This window comes from Littorina saxatilis, linkage group LG8 (genome assembly GCF_037325665.1).
Source record: "Littorina saxatilis isolate snail1 linkage group LG8, US_GU_Lsax_2.0, whole genome shotgun sequence".
In the NCBI taxonomy this organism is placed as follows: domain Eukaryota; kingdom Metazoa; phylum Mollusca; class Gastropoda; order Littorinimorpha; family Littorinidae; genus Littorina; species Littorina saxatilis.
Genome location: NC_090252.1, coordinates 57,690,986 through 57,714,037, shown reverse-complemented (window position 1 = coordinate 57,714,037; position 23,052 = coordinate 57,690,986). Strand labels below are relative to the sequence as shown.

General features: G+C 40.6%; 1 long non-coding RNA gene across 1 annotated transcript; it reads right to left on the bottom strand.

The window, feature by feature from the left end:
• Positions 1–11,753: 11,753 nt before the first annotated feature.
• LOC138972398 (uncharacterized) lies at positions 11,754–13,192 on the bottom strand. The gene is made up of 3 exons (XR_011457597.1): positions 12,552–13,192; positions 12,147–12,221; positions 11,754–11,837 (listed from the first exon to the last, which is right to left on the bottom strand). It is a non-coding gene; the product is annotated as an uncharacterized lncRNA (long non-coding RNA).
• Positions 13,193–23,052: the final 9,860 nt, after the last annotated feature.

The following is a 23,052-nucleotide window of genomic DNA, read 5'->3' as shown; positions in this document are numbered from 1 at the left end:
TCCTAGCTCGAAGCCATTAGCATCCATATAATCTATTAGGTTATCTACCTTCTTTTGGAAACTGTTTATAGTGGGTTTATTGTTACGAGTTACAGGAGGTTTTTGATCTAGGATGGCGAGGTCGTCTGCGTAGAGCATAATGGCAGCCCCTCCTACATCTACTGAGTCAATATCATGCAGCATGACACTGAACAAAATCGGTGCGATTACACTGCCCTGGGGTACCCCCATGTCCAAAAACTGGGATTCAGAAAGGGAGGCACCAACCTTGACTGCCATAGAACGGTTTAGGATACAATCTTTTATAAAATTATACATATGGCCGGTAATACCAATTCTCTTTAACTTGATTAACAGGCGGGCATGCCAGACAGAGTCATATGCTTTTTTCACGTCAAAAAATGTTGCAAGTATGGTATTTCTTTTATGGGCTAGGGTCTTTTTCATATGTTCTACTAGTTTAACTATGTGGTCGCTGCAGGACCGGCCTTTTCTAAAGCCTGACTGACAGGATGGTATTATATTGTGTTTGTTTAGGAAGAATTCCAAACTGTTCTTAACTATTCTTTCGTAAATTTTACCTACGTGGGGGGTGAGAGAGATAGGGCGGTAGCTGCCAGGGTTGTCTTTTGGTTTACCGGGTTTAGGGATGGCAACTACGTGGGCATGTTTCCATGCAGCGGGAATCTTATCCCTAACCCCAAAAAAGTTGTAAAAGTCTGCCAGAATATTTAAGAAGTGATCAGGAAATTTGCCTATCATTTGGTATGATATTATGTCCGGCCCTGCAGCCTTTTTACGTTGTTTAATTTGTTTTACTGCCTTACTACATTCTTGAAAAGTTATCTTGCTATTTATGGGGTTTGTGTTATCTGGGGCGGGGTCTTCATATTCTTTTTCGGTCTCAGTGCGGAAGCGTAGTCTTTCTGGGTCTAAGTGTCTGGCCTGGCTGGCTCTGGCGAAGGTCTCTGCTAACGCGTCAGCTTTTTACATTTAGTCAAGTTTTGACTAAATGTTTTAACATAGAGGGGGAATCGAGACGAGGGTCGTGGTGTATGTGTGTGTCTGTGTCTGTGCGTGTGTGTGTGTAGAGCGATTAAGAGTAAACTACTGGACCGATCTTTATGAAATTTTACATGAGAGTTCCTGGGTATGATATCACCAGATATTGTTTTCATTTTTTCGATAAATTTCTTTTATGACGTCATATCCGGCTTTTTGTAAAAGTTGAGGCGGCACTGTCACACCCTCAATTTTTAATCAAATTGATTGAAATTTTGGGCAAGCAATCTTCGACGAAGGCTGGACTACGGTATTGCATTTCAGCATGGAGGCTTACAAATTAATAAATGACTTTGGTCATTAAAAATCTGAAAATTGTAATAAAAATTATATTTTTATAAAACGATCCAAAATTACTTTTATTTTATTCTTCATCATGTTCTGATTCTAAAAACATATACATATGTTATATTCGGATTAAAAACAAGCTCTGAAAATTAAAAATATAAAAATTATGATTAAAATTAAATTTCCGAAATCGTTTTAAAAACTACTTCATCTTATTCCTTGCCGGTTTCTGATTCCAAAAACATATAGATATGATATGTTTGGATTAAAAACACGCTCAGAAAGTTAAAACGAAGAGAGGTACAGTAAAGCGTGCTATGAAGCACAGAGCAACCGCTACCGCGCCAAACAGGCTCGTCACTGTCACTGCCTTTTCACTAGCGGCGGACTACGTTCAGTTTCATTCTGTGAGTTCCACAGCTTGACTAAATGTAGTAATTTCGCCTTACGCGACTTGTTTTTTATTGTTTGACGTATTGGCGCCGTTTACGAGAAGGGGTCTTTCTGGGGCCTTTCCCCTCCTCTTAAATTTTCTAAATTCTCCCCAGACCTTGCCCAGGTCTCGGAAGTCTTTATTATCATTCTGCACGTAGTCCTCCCAGTGCTGGAGCTTTGCCTGTGCAATAGTTAAATTACATGAACTTTGAGCCTCTTTCATTACCATATAATTATTTTGACTTTGTGCGAAGTTTTTAATAGAGGCTCTTTTTATTTGGACTGCCTCATTGCACAGGACGTTCCACCAGGAGGCTGGCTTGTGTTTATGTTTAAATCCTTTGTTCTTAGGTATGGAGGCGTCAGCAGCAGAGATAATGCTGTTACGTAGGTTTTCATAATATTTCTCCATATCATCACACTTGATTGTTTCAGGGTTAATTTTATTTAATTTGTCCTGGAAGAAAGCCCAGTCAGCTTTATTGTATGAATATTGTTCATGTGTAAAAGATTCAGTCCCATCTGGTACAGCGGTTAAAAGTGTGGTTAAGATTATCAGGTGGTCAGAATGCAGCGTGTCTGGAAATACAGTCCACTCTGCATCTGACACCATGGCGTTACTAACAAGGGTTAAGTCTATGGCAGAGGCGTTTTGAGCCGGAGAGTCCGGAATCCTTGTCTTTGACCCATCGTTTAAGATTTGGAAATTCGAGTTTAGGGTGTTATCAGCCAGCCGTGATGTGCGACCCACTGGGTAGTGGTGTTCCCAAGAGCAATGACGGCTGTTGAAGTCCCCCACCACCACCCAGTTTGTGGTGTCATGGTTATTCTCTGTTAGCCATTTAGTTTCATTTATGGAGTTGCATCCTTGAGGGTAGTATATATTTGCTATGTTTAATTTTTACATTTAGTCAAGTTTTGACTAAATGTTTTAACGTAGAGGGGGGAATCGAGACGAGGGTCGTGGTGTATGTGTCTGTGTGTGTGTGTGTGTGTGTGTCTGTGTCTGTGTGTGTGTGTAGAGCGATTCAGACTAAACTACTGGACCGATCTTTATGAAATTTGACATGAGAGTTCCTGGGTATGATATCCCCAGACGTTTTTTTTCATTTTTTTGATAAATGTCTTTGATGACGTCATATCCGGCTTTTCGTGAAAGTTGAGGCGGCGCTGTCACGCTCTCATTTTTCAACCAAATTGGTTGAAATGTTGGTCAAGTAATCTTCGACAAAGCCCGGACTTCGGTATTGCATTTTGTTAGGAAACGCTGCCGTTGCTGAGCTTTGGTTCAGTTTTGTGTGTTGCATGTAGTTGACTTATTGTACTTTGTGGGAAAGTACCGATATTATATTTTGTAAACACAATATTTATGTTTGGACGAGAATGCAGGTGAACTTTCTAGTCCTGTCAAAACAAGTTGTTTACCACGTTGTTTTGAGTCGTGGGTTCGTGGCGTTCACTCGGATTAAGTGCGTCGGCGCTTTTGATGTACGTCACAGAGAATGTCACTGTTCTAGTCCATGGACGGTTCATATAATGTAGTTGTATCATGTTTGGTCTGGAATATTCTCGAGATTGAGTATTTGCCATCGCGATTTGTATGTAAAAAGCTTCTACTTTGAGTTATGCTACGATGTGCAGTTGCATGTATGGAATGCTAAATAAATCCTCGAACTCAATCTGACGAGTTGTTTTCTGCTGCTGCGAAGACGGGCGACGTAGAAAAAAAAACCCAAAACTATACGACATTTGACAACTTGTGGCAATCTCAAGTGTCGTGTAACACATTTCAGCTTGGTGTCTTACAAATTAATTAATGACTTTGGTCATTAAAAATCTGAAAATTGTAAAAAAATATTTTGTTTTATAAAACGATCCAAATTTACGTTCATCTTATTCTCCATCATTTTTTGATTCCAAAAACATATAAATATGTTATATTTGGATTAAAAACAAGCTCTGAAAATTAAAAATATAAAAATTATTATCAAAATTAAATTTTCGAAATCAGTTTAAAAACACTTTCATCTTATTTTTTGTCGGTTCCTGATTCCAAAACCATATATATATGATATGTTTGGATTAAAAACACGCTTAGAAAGTTAAAACGAAGAGAGGTACAGAAAAGCGTGATATCCTTCTCCGCGCAACTACTACCCCGCTCTTCTTGTCAATTTCACTGCCTTTGCCATGAGCTGACGATGCTACGAGTATACGGTCTTGCTGAAAAATTGCATTGCCTTCAGTTTCATTCTGTGAGTTCGACAGCTTGACTAAATGTTGTATTTTCGCCTTACGCGACTTTATTACAGTTCTTTAGGTGTACCTGGATGGTACACGAACTATTATTTTCAGTGACGGGTACGGGTGACTTTAAAGGGACATAAATCAGGTTATAGCGGACGTATGTAGCCACCCGCACTTTTCTCCCTGTGACCGCAAAGCTCACCGTAGGCGGGTAAAAGAAACCTTCGAGTTTAGGAAGTTGATTAAAATGTACGTTTAAAGATTGGATGGCTAGAATATCACATTTTTCATGGGTTAAACAATCGTTAAGAGAATATTCCTGTTAATACTTCGACAATTCCACTGGAAAATGGTTATTCCATTATTTATTGCACTGTTTGTGGGTCCAGTTTGTGTTCCCTCCATTTTAGTGGAGACTAACAGAAGTGAGAGAAGTATACTGTGTTTCATCTGGGTTAAATAATCCAGTATAGGGTCATTTGGAAGTTGATTATTTCTTTGATAGTCAAATCTCTGGCCCCAGCGAGGGAACCCAGAGCGAGGAGGGGGCTGTCAGGTGTGACTGGTGTAGTGTTTGTTTTTGTGAGTGTTTGGTATATGGAAGTGAGTGATTCATCAGTGCATTAAAAACACGCTCAGAAAGTTAAAACGAAGAGAGGTACAGAAAAGCGTGCTATCCTTCTCAGCGCAACTACTACCCCGCTCTTCTTGTCAATTTCACTGCCTTTGCCACGAGCGGTGGACTGACGATGCTACGAGTATACGGTCTTGCTGAAAAATTGCATCGCGTTCAGTTTCATTCTGTGAGTTCGACAGCTTGACTAAATGTTGTATTTTCGCCTTACGCGACTTGTTTATATTTTGTTTTGTTGGTTTGGCTTTCTGAGGACTTTTTGTTGGAGACCGTTTTTGTGGGGATGGTGGATCTATAATGATCTCCATCTGAGGGGCGGCTGCCTTTGTCATGCCTATTTTGGCAGCATTCGCGTACCCCGAGCGTGGGGTAGATAACGTAGTGGTCGGAGCGCGCCAGTACTTGTCTATTCTGTGCGTGGTGTTTTTGTTTTCACTGCGCGCGGTGTCCGCGCGGGCTCGCTGCATGGCTATTGCGTATGGGATAAACGTAGATGCCCTGATCTTGTTTGCTTTTGATCTTAGTCTGAATTCAGGGCATCCCTGGTAGGCTGCTGAATGGTCTGCTTTGCAGTTGACGCAATGTCTGGGGAGGGTACATGTTGAGGCCTCGTGGCCAACTGTCCCGCACCTACTGCATGTTTGTTTTTTGGATTTACACTGATATGTCATGTGCCCTAATCTCTGGCGCATGGTGCAGCTCCGCACCGGAGAGGCATACGGTTCAACACCATAGATCTCCCTCTCCAGCACGACGCTCTCGGGCAGGGCAGTAGCTTTGAATACTATTCTAACTGCTGTTGATGGTTTTTTTTCTTTGTTGTGGAGTCTCTGCATTTTTTTGACGCAGGACTTCCCTCGTTCATTGATTCCCCCTCCCTCCACCGGGATTCGAACTCGGATGGTCATAGCCATGAGCTCTTCCTCCGTGTGGAAGAGGGGGACTCTTTATCACCCCTTCTGTGGTTGCTGAAGGGACATTAAACTCCAAAAACCAACCAACCAACCAACCCCTTCTGTGGTGGCCTCAGGGATGAACGATTTGATTTTTATTCCCCCCACCTTAGTGAGGCAGAGGAGTTTTGTTCTGCTGGGCGGCAGAGACGCACTCCACCAGCACGCTCCCTCCAGGAAGTTTGCGTACTGATGTGATGTTCCCCACCGCGAAGCAGAAAGTCCGGAAGCAATGGAGCCCGAGGCCGTGTAAAGTGGCTGGGCAGTCCTTACAGTCTTCGACAATTACTGGGTATTCCAGGAAGGCTGGGGGAGGTTGTTGTTGTTGTTGTTTGGAGAGGTCTTTAAATAGTTGTTTTTTTTACTTTCTTTTTGCCCTGTTTGGTTTCGGGGCGCGACTCGGTTGGTTTTTGTTTTTCTTTTTGGAGGATCATATCTTCTTTGGGTTGAGTTTGGGACGGTATAGAGTTGTGGGATTCATTTCCTGCTCTATTCTTTTTGCGTCTCATGCGCAGTCTTTTCTTTTTGGGGAGTTTAAATTCCCCCTCCTTGTCAGTGTCTTGTTCAGACAGAGTCTCGTTTGGTCTGTCTTCACTACCCAGGGGGGTGTTACCCGCTCCCGGCCTTCCGACAGGTTAGTTTGTTGCGTAACGTCAGTGTCACTGTCATCGCGAAGCCGCTTCCGCGGCGAGGGGCTTGCCCGCTCAGCGTCCGCGAGATCGCGGTTCTTTCTCATCAGGGCCGCGCGTTTTTTGACTAGCCGCACCAGCGGGTCGTCTTATGGCCTCGGGTAAGTAGCTTGCAGGAGGAGACATTTTTGTTCATGGGCGATATCTGTGACAGGAAGTCGCCGTTTAGTTTCGAGGTTGACCATGGGCAGCGCCATTTTGTTGTGAAATACGTCATCAGTTTGTGTACACAGGAAGTTGTGACATCCGTCACCCTATGGGAGGTGTGAAGGCAACATTGTTCATCAGTAGAAAGTTGTGAAATCCGTCACCCTATGGGAGGGGTGAAGGCAAAATTGGTCATGCAGACATTTTCAGTTGAGAATTATGAATCTCTGTGTGTGTTTGTCACGTTGTGTGCCTTGCATTATATGACTGAGTATGAAAACTGATTGTGTAAGATACCAAGTAACGCAGCCATCAAGCTAATCCCACAAAACATACAACTTCAAGGCCAACAACACTTACCCAGCAATACACTCGCAGTAGGCTCCAAGTGCCTGTCCGGTCAGCGTCACTACAGCATACACTTCGTTGCGAGTCTGCTTCATTGACGTCAGCACACTCGCTCTGAGTCTGATCACCACAGTTGCTTACTAGCTGTAGTGCCATGCAGAAAGACATTTTATGCACACAGTATGTCTATCGTTTACCCCAAGGTTTCGCATTCTTTGCGCTGTATGCGTCGTATAACTTGTCGAACGTCGACGCAGTAGTATCAGTAAGAAAGTTGATCCAGAGATCTCTGGGCTGCCTACTGCATTTGCCGGGTTTGGCAGACCCTTGATTTTTTACCCCCTAGGCAAGAACATTCACCATGTACTTGCGGCTTGTGGTCGAAACACTCACGAATCCGCCACAAATACAAGTCTTTTCGTTTTTTTCTGCATCCTTTCACTAAACATGAATCTCCTCCACCCTTTAGATAACATTGTGCCTCACTGTCGGGGTCAAACAAACTGCGTTTTCGTGAAATGAAGGACATCTCGAGTCACCAAGTTCAGTCAAAACCATTGCTAAAAGGCCATGAACGGAAGTAACTTTCCTCAACCTCGCGTTCGATTCAAGATGGCGGCGCCCATACGTTTTGAGCCATGCTCGCAGAAAACCATGAATTGGGCACCCCCTGTCGAATGCACACTGGACCGTGCGTATACGCCGTCGCAATCAAGGCAAGTAACTCAGTGAGTGAAAACATTAGCGAGAACCGCAACTTGAACACACTCGTAACACCTTCAAATGCAGCGTGTTTCGGATATCAAAGCACAAACAATTTTGCGCTTTGAACCAAACGTTCAAGAAGCAGGTATAGAAATATTATATCACTTTATCAGCTAAAATCCTGCATCCTGCGACTACGTACGTATTAGTTATCGTTAGATTTGACTGTGATATCAACATTTATCAGTCTGAATGTCGAGAAAGCCGAAAACATATCAGATCGAGGCGTAAGCCGAGATCTGATATGATTCAGCCTGTCGAGACATTCAGACTGATAAATGTTGATATCACAGTCAAATCTAACGATAACGATTTTATCGCATTCGATTTCGGAACAGTAGGAATCATAAACCTACCCATAGATGTGTATTGACAGGATCGCCAACTCGTTGCGCGCGCTCACCAAGTAGCGGAAAGCGGAAAAGACGATTTTGACAGATCATTTACTTCCGGTACAGTCTTTCAACACATGGAGAAGATGGAGAATTTCGAAGGGGAGGTGGAGTTTGTGGCTCAGGTAAGTGAAAAGCAAACAAAGCAATACAAAAAGATCATTGCTGATGATTGAAATGAGTCATGTGAATCAACAATAAAGATTGATTGTGGACGGCACGTCATTATTTTTGTTTTTAACACTTGAAACGCAAGAGCATCTGAACCACTGGAAAAACCGAAGCTGTGCACGCAAGCTGATCAGCAGATCGTTTTTCTGCAGAATTCTCGCTCACATCGGCCACTATTTTAGCTCAGCGAACCGACAAATTTGCAACAGAACAATTTCTGAATGTTAGAAATTCGGCTGTAGATTTATAGATCCCTTTCTATTCCATGGTTGTTGTTTTTTCAGGGGGAAAGTACCGACATCTCAATCGCTGAAAAGATGACAGCATCACCACAAAAGAAACTGCAAGAATTGCCAAAAGTAAGTAAAAATATTGACAGATCTATGTAAAAGACTATGTATGAAAATTTAGAACTGGAACAACAGATATTCAAGAAATAACCGATAAGTGATATATTATAACTGAACCATTGATTGATTTGAATGTACATCATGCATGGAAGTTAAAAATGGTGCAGGAACTGAAGTCAGATCAACACATCAAAAAGATCAGTGCAATATATTTGTTTTCTCTCCCCTCTAGCATAATTCTGTTATGATATATGCTTGATGTTTTTAAATTCATTGTCACTTCTAAATTGCATGCTTTATTGCAGAACGCTTGTTCGTTCTGCCTTTCAACTGCCTTTCACCGGAGCTCAGAGAGCTTGTCGACCTATTCTCCACCAAATCGTTCAACTTCAAACGTCAATCAACTGCCATTAATAGCTATCATCCAGCTATTTTTATAGACAGTTAGACTTATGTCTCTAGAAATTTAGTTTTACTAAGGGTTTATTGTTCTGCTTTTTTTCAGACATTCCGTCCCGCACCAGAATTGCCAGAGGTTGTTGCAACTACAACTTTGAAGAACTGTGTCGTGATGTACAGCAGCTTCCCGAGCCGTGGTGCCTCGCGAAGAACGAGGAGAACCTGGTTAAGGTTGTTGTACTGGAGCCTGGAGGCCAGCTTGGTTAAGGTTTGACTTTGAGTCAGCATTTTCAGTGATTTTTCTACGCAGCTGATGGTGTTTGGATTTAAAGTGTAAAGGAAAAAGTCCCTCCCGAAGCAGCGTGCTGCAGTTTAGACTGGCTTGGCGACAATGTCGAAGTGAGTGACAAGTAACATTTTCAGTAAATCGCTTTGTGTCACAATTATTCAACACCAATTCTGAGCCAAGAGAATGATTTTTTTTGTTTTGCATTTAGAATGTTGTGTTTTATAGGTTAGGTGTCTTTCTTTCTTTATTTGGTGTTTAACGTCGTTTTCAACCATTCAAGGTTATATCGCGACGGGGAAAGGGGGGAGATGGGATAGAGCCACTTGTTAATTGTTTCTTTTTCACAAAAGCACTAATCAAAAAATTGCTCATGGGGCTTGCAACGTAGTACAATATATGACCTTACTGGGAGAATGCAAGTTTTCAGTACAAAGGACTTAACATTTCTTACAGTATACTGCTTGACTAAAATCTTTACAAACATTGACTATATTCTATACAAGAAACACTAAACAAGGGTAAAAGGAGAAACAGAATCCGTTAGTCGCCTCTTACATGGGTAGCATCGGGTAAATTCTTTCTCGTCCCAACCAATATGGGACTGACTCCCCCTAACCCGCGGGGGGTTAGGTTAGGTGTGGAAAATTGGATTTGACTGTAAAGCTCTTTAGCAGAGAATGTAAATAAACTTGGCCAAGAAATTATTGCGACAAATTTCAAACTCCCAAATTAAAGCATTGATTAATTCCCGTTAATTAATTATTCAAATTAAATGTCACAAGAATTTATGCTTTATTTGGGTGCAACATGTTGAAACTTTGTTTGAGAATGTATCTACTTCATTGATTAAATATATGCATGTGTATGAATAGGAATCTTTCTTGTGTCAAATTGTGCGAATTGAGACTGAGTGAGATAGTGTATGTTGGTACATTACAGGGCCGGACTAGGCAAAGAGGAGGGGGGGGGTTGCCAGTGGTGGTCCAGGGGGATGTTCCTCTGCCCCTTGTGGGGGCCAGGGGGCAAAGCCCCCTGAAGCTGAAGGGTAGGTCATATTCTGATAGGAAAATGGTCGCTCCTTGCATGAAACAGCATAAAATAAATAATACATTTTTTTTAAATAAGTGAGGTACATGTTTAGGCTAGGGGGGGGGGGGTGCGCAACCCCCATAACCACCCCCCTCCCCCCGATAGTCCGGCCCTGCAGTAATTGTCACTGTATGGTGTGTGTGTGTGTGTCACTGTGACCAAAGATACATATGCTCTATTTCCGTTCATTCAACTTCCAATTCCATTCAAACGTTAACAAAGTGTTGCTGGTATGCGACTGAACATGTTCTATTAGGAAAGCAAAGCAAATTCAAGTGTACATAGTGGTCAACATAAAAACAATCAGACGCATCGATGCAATACATTTATCAAGTGGCTGACAATTGATTTTGAAATGAAAACTTTGAAAAATGTTTGCAAAATATCTCGCTGTCAAAATTATATCTTGAACAAATACAAAAAGAAATTAGGTTTGAACCACAGCAAAATGAATATGTTTCAATTTTTCATGTTGCAGACTTAAATTTACATGGACTCATGCATGAAAATACAGAACAGGCACTGAACAAAGCCATGTGATACAATACTGAACTGAATAGGAAGAGAACTACATTTTAACGACAGCAGATTTTAACACCAAAAATCGACACCTAAGTCAACAATCAAGAAGTTCAAATTCAATGTACATGCACTTGATCAGATAGGATAGTTTGTACTGCATGAAGAAAGATCATACACAACACACTACAGAGATCCTTCCTGATTGTTCTCAACATTGTATGTTTTCAGCTTTTTCGTCAAACTCTTTTCTTTCCATGTACATTTCGTCCAACATTGTATGTTTTCAGCTTTTTCGTCAAACTCTTATTTCCATGTACATTTCATTTTGTCCATCATTGTCTTCAGTTTGTGGTGGAGTCTTATTTTTAAAAAAACCCAGATGAACATTTTGCAAAGTGTCTTCTTGAACAGCTTGTGAAAGATCAAATGAATACAAAGTGTCATAAAAACACACCGGAACAGCATAACTGTTCCACTGTTCTGCTTTTGCCTGTGTGTTGATGCACAGGTTTCCCAGAAAATCTGTTCCATGGACATCAAATCACCAAAGGGAAGTAATCGCTCTTTATGCATACGACATGTGTAAACTAATAGATTAAGCGAGAGTTGTACGGAACCTTTTCTCCTTGCACGAGAAGATGAAAGTCGCTTGTATATTTCAATGCTTGTTATTCTCTCAGGTGCCAGGAGAAAAGGTTTTTTTGTACAACTCTCGCTTACTCTATTACACAGTCATGTCATATGAACAAAGAGCAATTACTTCCCTTTGGTTATTATCATCAACGCTTTGCCTCATTCTGTTTAAGATTTCTTCTTTGTGTTGCATGGACAGACACATCTGCAATACAAAGGTCAGTTTGCCCTTGTTCAGCATGCTTGTCATGTCAGGGGTGGTTTCACTCTCTTCACTGTAGGATTCAGGTACTGGGACTTTGCAAGCTGATTTTTTGTTATACCGCCTTACTCAAAAACTTACTTTTCAATTACTGAATTGGTCGACAAGCTCTCTGAGCTCCGGTGAAAGGCAGTTGTCATTCTTGATGGATGCACAAGCGTTCTGCAATAAAGCATGCAATTTAGAAGTGACAATGAATCAGTTTAAAAACAACAGAAGACATCAAGCATAATTATATCAAAACAGAATTATGCTGGAGGGGAGAGAAAACAAATATATTGCACTGATCTTTTTGATGTGTTGATCTGACTTCAGTTCCTGCACCATTTTTAACTTCCATGCATGATGTACATTCAAATCAATCAATGGTTCAGTTACATATCACTTATCGGTTATTACTTGAATATCTGTTGTTCCAGTTCTAAATTTTCATATAGTCTTTTACATAGATTCTGTAATATTTTTACTTACTTTTGGCAATTCTTGCAGTTTCTTTTGTGGTGATGCTGTCATCTTTTCAGCGATTGAGATGTCAGTACTTTCCCCCTGAAAAAACAACAACCATGGAATAGAAAGGGATCTATAAATCTACAGCCGAATTTTTAACATTCAGAAATTGTTCTGTTGCAAATTTGTCGGTTCGCTGAGCTAAAATAGTGGCCGATGTGAGCGAGAATTCTGCAGAAAAACGATCTGCTGATCAGCTTGCGTGCACAGCTTCGGTTTTTCCAGTGGGTCAGATGCTCTTGCGTTTCAAGTGTTAAAAACAAAAATAATGATGTGCCGTCCACAATCAATCTTTATTGTTGATTCACATGACTCATTTCAATCATCAGCAATGATCTTTTTGTATTGCTTTGTTTGCTTTTCACTTACCTCAGCCACAAACTCCACCTCCCCTTCGAAATTCTCCTTCTTCTCCATGTGTTGAAAGACTGCACCGGAAGTAAAGATACTGTCAAAACCTCTCGCAGCCGCAGACGGGAGTTCGAAACAGAGACATCGCTGGCGCACGCGCGGAGTTGGCGATCCTGTCAAGGGATATCTATGACCTACCTAAGAAGTCAGACAAACGCAAGGGAGGCTACTGCCTTGTATTTAATGTTGGAAATGTTGGATTGTCTTTTCCTGCTTTGGTAACTTTGCTGCTCTTACTTTTATTTTTTCAGTAACTGGTTCTTTTTCTCAGACAAAATAAGGCATTTATAATGAAAACAGAACACAAATATACGGTCGAAACAGATCACCAACAAAGGCTAACAAATTCAGTGGAGTTGCCAGTTTGAAGGAACAGCGAAGAATGTCCCAGTTACTTCCTCAGTCGTACTCTTTTTGACTGTTCGATTTGGCAATTCTGAACGATGGCAGGAACTGAAGTGCGCCAGGCAGTATCAGCGAAGTCCTCTGGCTCATTGTCTGTGCCCAAGAAAGCTTCCAGGTATTTGTCGGTATCGGCGGAATGCATAATAATGTTGTCAAAGCTCAGTCTCGCTTACGACGCATCCAAAATGGCTTCCTCCGACGGCGCTGTGACTGTGTGAAAGATGCTGACAGTTGTTCGGTTGAAAAAAGGGGGACAATGGTTCATGCAGGTGCGAACTGTTTAAATCGGCTGCTCATTTCCTGCCTTTTTGTGAGTGATGTGCGCTGAAACACTGCAAGAGATATCACAGTTTTCTAAGTACTGCCACTACTGGTACTTTCAAGGTCAGTTTTGTTTATGGCTGTTCCAACTACCTCAGTCGGTAAGATTGTATAACATTATTTTCTACTACTTCTCTGTTAAAGCTGGGTGGGAAAAGTTTGATTTTATTCATTGCACAGCTTAATCTTTCTGATTCAATTACTTTTCTTTTATGAATTTGTGATTTAAAAGAAAGGGAGACATTTGTTTCCTTCAGGTGAGATTTTATTCTTCAAAATTAGAATTGGAAAGCTACTTCCTGCGCGATGTCAAATTCACTAGGAACTTCCTGCGCAATGTCAGAGTTGCCAACTGATACGGATTTCCCGTATCGGATACGGATTTTTCGTGATTTTCGAGTGATACGGCGTATCACGGGGATTGATACGGAAAAACTTCATTGATACGGGAAATTTCAAAAATGAAATTTGTAAAAAAAAAAGGGGGGAGAAATATTCCGATTGGACGAAAGCGTGAGATCGGTTTCCGATCACGGTTCCGTTCATGTTTTGCTGTTCTTGAATGAGCTTCAATATCCCCCCGGCCTCCGAGTCCATGTCCGATGCTGATATCTTCGCGGCACTTGGTGCAAAACGCGAAATGTATGCCGCGTCTTGTCGATTCGGAGATGAAGTCATACTCTTGTTTGTAACTCTTTTCAAATTTTACAAGAACTTTCGGGCGCTGGACCGTTGTTTTCTTCATTTTGTGGTCGTCTGCTGCTGCTTCTTCTTCTGCTTCTCATCCACATTCGACTGAAGCGCATGCGCTAGCCACAAATCTCGCCTATTCTCGTTTAGTTTCGATTTTGATCACAGCGTTTGTGTGACGAAGTCTCGCGCTAAACGAGATTTCAGAAGTGAAACTACGCCGAGTACAGGCGCTTGAAAATACACTCCAGTCATTATTAACTATACTCGAAAAATGTTTAATCAGGAAACTTTTGCACTATTCGGGAAAATCCGGGACTGGACATAAAATCAGGAATGTGAAGAATGGATTTTGCCTGTGTTCATTATAGTTTATAGATAAATCATGAAATGATAATAAGAAAGCATATTCAATACACATCACTTTTTCATACAATTCAAATCAATACTGATTTTAGTTCATTATCAGAACAGAAGCACTGAAATCAGTATTGATTGGCATTTTATGATGAAATTGATTGATCTTTATACCATGCACCTCACTACCATAAACACAACTTTCAAATTCTGCCTTACGCGGTAATACCGCGGTGCCGCGCGCTATGTACAGTTTTTTGGCCTGATGATACAGTTTTTTGGTAATGTAATACAGGAAAACATTGATAGGGGTTGACATGTATGCAATGTCAATTGATATACTGTTCCTAGTTGACCAATGACAAAAGCTGTTTTTGTCATGTGATCAGTAAAAATGCGATAATGCAGCTTATATATTTGTATTGTTTGTCTGTTTAAATGACATGTGAACATTGAGCTTTCTGTGCGCTTAGTTTTGTTTTTCAATTAAATTGCCGAATCATACAACTATATACATAACACGTAAATTGTGTAGGACCAACAAAAACACCCCCAAAAACAAAACAAAACAAAGAACGACCAAAACACTTATTATTATCAACTTATACAGCTGGTTTCTGTGTGTGTGTGTGTGTGTGTGTGTGTGTGTGTGTGTGTGTGTGTGTGTGTGTGTGTGTGTGTGTGTGTGTGTGTGTGCGTGCGTGCGTGCGTGTGTGTGTGTGTGTGTGTGCATGTGTGTGCGTACGTGCTTGCGTGCATGCGTGTGTGTGTATGTGTGTGTGTGTGTGGGTGTGTGTGTGTGTGTGTGTGTGTGTGTGTGTGTGTGTGTGTGTGTGTGTGTGTGTGTGTGTGTTTTTACGATAGTATCCGAAACGTTTGCACCGACTGAGACGGGTATTTCAGAGTATATTCTTTGCAACTCGAGTCGTGTCATGGGGTACTTTTGGAGAACCAAACTTAAATGGAGACGTTAAAAACAGCGGACTGCACTAGATGTCCTTTGAGCCAACGAGAATCCTGCCAGTCTAGAGTGGCCAAACTTTGCTAAAGACTCTTACTTTGTCGTCAATGCATTAGGTCACTGTAATTCACTGCGTCATATGATGTTTGTGGCGTCATTGTCCAGTGCTAAGTTTCATATGGAAAAGTCTCGGTCACTAGGCTTGCCAAGAATCTTTCATTCTTTGTGCGTGTTTGTGAGTGCGTTTTCGTTTCTGTGTTTAAAAGTGTGTGTGTTTGCGTGCTCGCGTGCATGTGTATCAGTGTATTGACGAACGAGGGAGAAAGAGTTTTTGCATGGTTGTTTATCTGTGTGTCTGCTGGTTCTCTTTCCATTTCGGTCTCAGTGTCTGTCTCGTCCTTTCTCAGGACAGCAAAAGCATGATCGCTATTGTGCAGAGCAGTCATTTACAGAGAGAGGGAGAGAGAGCGAGAACTGTAGTATTTGTCAATTGGCAACTCGATGAGACATGGCGACTATAGGCCTGACGGTTGTTTGAATCTCCTCAGCGAGGACATGCAAATTGAGGGTACAAGTCGTGGACGTGCATGTGCTCTCTCTCTCTTCACCAGTTCATGATCGGGTCGTCATCCCACCATGTATAATAACGATAAGAGTTTAGGATTGGTCATTTTCAAAATATTCTCTCTCTCTCTCTCTCTCTCTCTCTCTCTCTCTCTCTCTCTCTCTCTCTCTCTCTCTCTCTCTCTCTCTCTCTCTCTCTCTCTCTCTCTCTCTCTCTCTCTCTCTCTCTCTCCTTTTACATATGTGATGTTATGCGTATTTCTTTTGTATCTAATTTTTCTTTGAGTAGGTGAAGTGAACATTATTAATAGCATTTTTATTTCCAAACAATAATTATGCGGTTTGGTTTGGACGATAATCCAATTCAATAAGAAATCATGATACTGTTAGCAATGAGAATACTGGTGTGTGTTTGTTGTTTATTAAGGGCAGACCGGGTAGGCAAAATGAGTTATTTTTGGTCTCATACACCTTTTTGGGGTTGTTGCATTTTTCACACCTTTGAACATCCTGGAATGCATTCAATAATCTGCTTTTGTCATTTTAGACATGTATTCATGTAAATAAAACCATTTTCAAACCGATGTTTTGTTGTTTTTGTCTGTGTTTTATCAAAAAAATCGAAAAAATGGTCAACTTTGGATACTCCGTGCTGGTAAATGTGCGCACATGACATGACCCTTCGCTGTTCAAACTGTGTGGAAATTTCCGTTCTTCAAGATGACGTCATCACCGTTGGGGAATTTCCGTTGACATAGGCACAAAGAGAGAGAATCCGTTCCAACCGAAACCCCGGAATTAATATATGCAAATATATGTAGGTCAAAGGCATTTGGCGCAAGCGCAGTAGACAACTTATCAGTCCCCCGGTGTCAACAAATCCATGACGTTTTCACCGATTCAGCAGCATTTTTCAAAGTTTTGAGCTGCGGAGAACAACCCTAACATTGGAAATGTTCGGCATAGTGGCAAGAAATATCAGAGAAAGATGAACCAGCAGCAGCGAACAGTAGAAGGAAGTAACAACACTCCGAAATGAACCAACATTATCGTATTGAAGCAGACGACATTCTAAGATTCTTGACTCGACGAGGTGGGTTTTGCTTCTTTCTCTTTTCGATCTTGTTTGTTTGACAACGTGATTTATTGCACATTGTTATGTTGTTGTTGTTGTTGTAAGAATGTGTTAGGGTTTGCAGGTAAATGATAAACAGTTTGTGTCTGAAGTATTTTGCGTGTTTCTTGATCCAATTTACTGACCATGCTGCCGCCGCACCCCCCCCCCCCTCCCTCTCTCGATCATCTCTGTGATATCGTCTTCACAACCCCTATTTTATTGTTCTTCGCTGGCCAGTCCTTGAGAGCTTACTATGGTGTAACATGTCATCATTATTCTTTGTCTGTGGTCAAACTGAGAAGCAGCATCTGAGCGATGTACGACTGACACAGTTTCTGGTCATTGACCGTAGGAAAATAAGTACCCTACTAGAGAGCGTTCTCTAATTCTAAAGGATTGGTTTACACCAGCATGGCTGACCAACCTATCATTGACAGCAATATTGTTGTCAAATCTTTTCCATTAACTAAGGAATAAAAAAATAGATCCAATTTACTTCATCAAAGAAAAAAAAAAGAGTTAAACTAAAGGACTGGGGATGCAACTCATGAATCAAAAGCATAAAGATCACCTGCAAACAGTGCTAGGTTTAGGAAATCTGAAAATGTATACACACACACAGAACACACACACACACACACACACACACACAAAACAGACAACAGACAAGAAACAAGCAAATACATAGCAAGTGTGATGAAATAAATTAATTTTAAAAGAAAAATATGAAAAGAAAGAAAGAAAGAAAGAAAATAATTCAGCTAGTTTCAGTATTAGTTCCTGTGTGTATGTGATTGTGTGGTTACTCAAATCCCATAGTATACTTGACATGTAAATTTTGTGATAGGGGCCAATTAATGAATGTCTTTTGTGTGTGTGTGTGTGTGTGTTCGTCAACCGACATATGTGGGTACGAGCCGCTGAGGTGGTTGTAAGAAAACCCGTCTGGTTCAGTGGTTGGGGGCTGATTGGGATTTCTGATTTACCGGCCTAGCCAAAAAGTTGAGGTACACCCCATGTAACATGGTCATTTGCAAAATAAAGTACAAGCACTTGTTGACGTTTATATTGAGTCTTAAATTTTGCAGCTTATTACAAACAAAAACCATGGACAGTTGTATCAAATATTAAATCAGTGTTTGTGTATTTATTAGGTTGGAGCAAGGGGAGAGCCAGTCCTGTGGTGGCAGCGAGGAGAAAGATTGACCTGATGGAAAAGTTTGCTAAACCGGAACTACCCTCTTCCACAGCAGAAACATCAGCTTTGCCATCTTCTGACCAACCATAAGAAGATACAGATACTTTGCCATCTTCTGACCCATCACAAGCAGATATGGATACTGGTACTGTGCAACGTCACTCCGCTGACATGTGTTGGGCTTTTGTCAACATTGATCAGCTCAATCTATTGCTGAAAGGTCTATATCCTGTACTGAATGCTTGTCTGATAGCAGTCTGATTATGAAAGAAGGTGATGCATCAGCCCAAGGATTTGCACAGGCCCTGCATCTGGAGTGCATATGAGTGTCCATTCAAGTCTGCAGTTGTTTACTCTTCTCCCGGTGTTTGCAACGCTTCGGGTGGTAAAGTTGCATTTTAAATAATCCGCGTATGACCATGTTGGTACATGGAAAGGGACATTCAGCTTTACAGAAATTTGCTGCAGTGTTAGGATTGAGCACAGAAATACTGTAATTAAAATGTTGCAACTTTTGAATGGCTTGATAGCTTTGTTCCATTTGTGTATATATAATTATGTAATGTTGTTGATGATTTGTGAAGCATCATTTCTATGCAATGGAATAAGAAATCAGTGCATCCGTTGGGTTTTTATGAGTCTGACAGTTTGGTTCTGATCAATATTTTCATATCAGCACAAACACAGATAATTGACTTTTTTAATGATTTCATATGATTTTTTTTTAAATCAAAAAAATCTGATAATTTGATTATCAAATCATTTCCCCTTCATAGTTAAAGTGTTATTCTGGTTAAAAAAAACACCCCATTAATTCAAGCTCTACTGTGGTACTAGTTTACCGGGGTACTAGTGAGACTCTTTTACATGCTGTTTTCTCTACATGTAATTTGAGACAAAATGTGGTACAGTAAAACCTGTCTCTAACGGACACCCTTGGGGAATGGTAATAGTGTCCCTATTAGACAGGTGTCCCTTCTTCACAGGTGGAGGGGCCGGGGCAATATTTTACAAAGAGCACGTAAAATGAACAAGACACTTTTTGTCAGTCCTGTAGTATGTATTTATTGGATTGAACATGAGACTCACTGAAAATGTGAGTAAACAAATGATACATGTAGCAAACAACAACAACAACAACAACATCCCCCCACCCCCCCCCCCCCCCCCCCCCCACCTAACCCGTTCCCTACACACACTGTGCATCAAACTTACGCAAGTCGGACGTCACAAAGCTAAAAATAGCTGACTCTTCATCAGTCATTCAACGGGAAATTCCGCAGTGTGTCTCGACCAAATTGGGTCAGCTCTTGTTTCATTCAGTTTTTCTAGTCTCAGCATAAATGCATGGAACAAAAATTTAGCTGTTTTAACTATTGTTTCCTTCGAACGATTGCTTACAAAGAGAGAGAGATCATCACGTCTTCTTTTTCCGATTTGATCCTCGCGATCTGTGTTTTACCACATCCCATCTTCTTCGTCACATCTTGGCATGATTGGCCGCTATCTAGTTTTTTCAAGGCAGCGACACGCTGCTCTAAAGTCAACGCTTTTCTTTTTCCTGCTGGAGATTCCATTTTCAAACACAGTAGTCTACTGTTGCTTTTGATTGTGACTGTATCCACAATGCGGAAAAGCGAAAGTGAGTGAGCGAAAGTGGGTCTCCATCTAAACAAGCCACTGATTGGTCAGAAAAGGGACAGGACAACCAATCAACAACCATTTGTGCTACGGCTACGGCTGCCGAGCACTGTCTGCATAACAGTCGAGTTTTCGAAGTTGCGTTTTTATGTACGTTGTGTCCGTTTGTGACAGTGTTTACACTTCCTACGGTCCGAAAAATCGTGTCCGCGTCCGTAAGTGGCAGGTGTCCGCCCGTTAAAGGTTAGTTATTGTTGAAATCGTGTTCGTGCCATGATAAACTGTCCGTATGTAGCAGGTGGCCGTTACAACAAGGGTCCGCTAGACTCAGGTTTTACTGTAATTAAAATGTTGTAACTTTTGAATGGCAAGATGGATTTGTTCCAATTTTGTATATGTTGTTTATGATTTGTGAAGCACCATTTCTGTGCATGGAATAAGAATACAGTGGATTCCTTGTGTTTTTATGAGTCCGACAGTTTCGTTTTGATTCATATCTGCACTAACATAGATGAGTTTTCAAATGATTTTTTTTTAAAAAGTCTGGATAATTTGATTGTCAAATCATTTCCCCATCATAGTAAAGTGGTTATTCTTATAAAAACATATCAATTCAGGCTGCACTGTGCTACTAGTTTGAGGTACTGGTTGGAATCTTTCAAATGCTGTTTTCTCTGAATGTAATTTTCAGACAAACATCTGTAATTAAAATGTTGCAACTTTTGAATGGCTTGATGGATTTGTTTCATTTTTGTTTATGTTGTTTATGATTTGTAAAGCGTCAGTTTTGTGTATGGAATAAGAGTTAAGTGCATTGGTTGGGTTTTTATGAGTCTGACAGTTTGGTTCTGATTCATGTTTTCATATTGGTACAAACAAAGATGGTTGTTTTCATATGATGTATATAAAAAAAATCCTGATAATTTGATTGTCAAATCCTTTTCCCTACATAGTAAAGTGGTCATTCTGATAAAAACATATGAATTCAGGGTGCACTGTGCTACTGGTTTTTTTATGTACTGGTTCAAATCTTTAAAATGCTGTTTTCTCTGAATGTAATTTTCAGACAAAACGCTACAATTAAAATGTTGCAACTTTTGAAAGGCTTGATGGATTTGTTCAGTTTTTGTATATGTTGTTTATGAGTTGTACAGCATCAGTTCTGTGTATGGAATAAGAGTTCAGTGCATTGGTTGGGTTTTTATGAGTCTGACAGTTAGGATTTCATGTATTTTTCTTATCAGAACTGAACCAGTAACTGAAAATGCTAAATTAAAATAATATATTGCTTAGAAATGCTTTTCGATACACAGAATTATTAAACACACACATATTGCTGCAAAGAATAAAAATTGGATCAAAACATGCACTGGTTCACAAACTGCAACATTTTAAAAAAAGCACATTTTATAACGTTTTTCTCACATTTTGGTGAATAAAACCCCCAAAAATTGCTTTTCACTCAAAATTTAAAATGGTTTCCCTTAATTAGGTTATTCTGCTTGCAAAAATCAAACAAGCAGCAAGCTGTTTCCAAAATAAAAAAAAAGTGCTTGCCTACCCTGTCCCTCCTTAAAGAAAACGTGTTGTTAACACAATACTTTTGTCTTTGTGTGATTTCTACTTGAATGTGTATGTTCTGCGTACTGTCAGATGTTTCACAAGACGCAGTGAAGACTTGAAATGATTGTCATTGAGCATCAAAATAAATGTACGTACAAGTTTGACACTTATGCTTAATGAAATCTCTTAGTCCATTATAAAAACAGGTTTGAAAGATATCTGTAGAAGTCATTATTCCGTGGCTACCCTCACTGTGACTAGTGTAACATCCAACACCAACCAGTTGACCGTCTTTGTTTGTCAATTTATCATTAACGCTACTTTCAGTGGTTATATTTCTTTAATCTTGAACACTAACAGAATACCATACTCTTTCAAACTGAAACGGAAATAAGGAAGGAATTATGTCCCCTAGGTTGTGTTTGTTGTTCTGTCTCAAGTGCCCCATGTTATATAGGCAAGTTCCTGCATAAGCATCATGTAATCTTCAGTCCATGTATCAACGCACTCTTTCGTGTCAGACATACTTTTACGAAATGTTTCTTTATTCAACCCATGAACTTCAATATGGCGTTAATTAAACTTCCGTCATCCCAGATTACTTGATCACCATTTCTCGCGACAAAGCAGTATACGAAATTGAGCAAACATTTCCCCCCACACGTTGGACGCTTTTCTCTTAATCTCACCGGCGTAGATGTCATCAGAGTGCCACCTGAAGGTACAACGGTGGATTCATCGTGAAAAGATATGACATTACATTCTCTTCACTTGTATCCAAGTAGTTGTCAACAAACTCTGCCAAAAATGCCACATGTAAACAGCATTACATTACCTACAATCCCTTCAGCAAAGCGTCCAGGTCCTACACATTAAAAAAAATATTGTGACGCGGTACTAACCGTGCCTCAAGACAAATCGACGCGACCGGTCCTAACCAGCCAGGGAAAGGGTGGTACATGTAGCAAAAATCAACATACTAAGTCAAAACTAAAGACCATACAAGCTTAAAGTTTGTTGCAGACGTTCAGGGAATAAACAGTGCCCCCATTCTTTTCTGATCTTCAGTTGATGACTTGTTCTTCTTGATGAAAAAAAGACGACCGTCCATCACAAGTGACATCCAAGACATAAGCCCCGCCCACCTCGTGACGAGTGCCTGTGGTTTTTGGCTCATGTAAGTGTAGGGGAGACCGGGGCTAGTCCACCTACTTTTGTGCTTTTAGTAGCATAACTGGCGAGTTTGATGAACTAGAAGACTGATGTTTTATTTTACATCAAGACAAATGTGTAGCTGATATCAATGTGCAGACAGTTTTTATGTGCGCATGAACATTTGTTGTACATACTGCTTTAAGTAGACCTACCCTAACGTAGGCGAACTTGCCCCAAGTCGGGGTAAGTCCGCCTACAGGGTGGGGCAAGTCCGCCGCTCTCATCCCATAGTAGGTACAAGACTAGTAGTGGGCAAGCTTTATACACACACGCACGCACGCACACACAGTCAGTCAAACAAGCACCCGATCAGTGGGAAAGCTTTTTTAATTCCCTTCAATATTTAGGTTCAAAAATGCCAATGACAAAATACAAAAGAATGTCGAAAGAATCTAACACAAATCGGCGTCAGTCTTTTTTAGACATG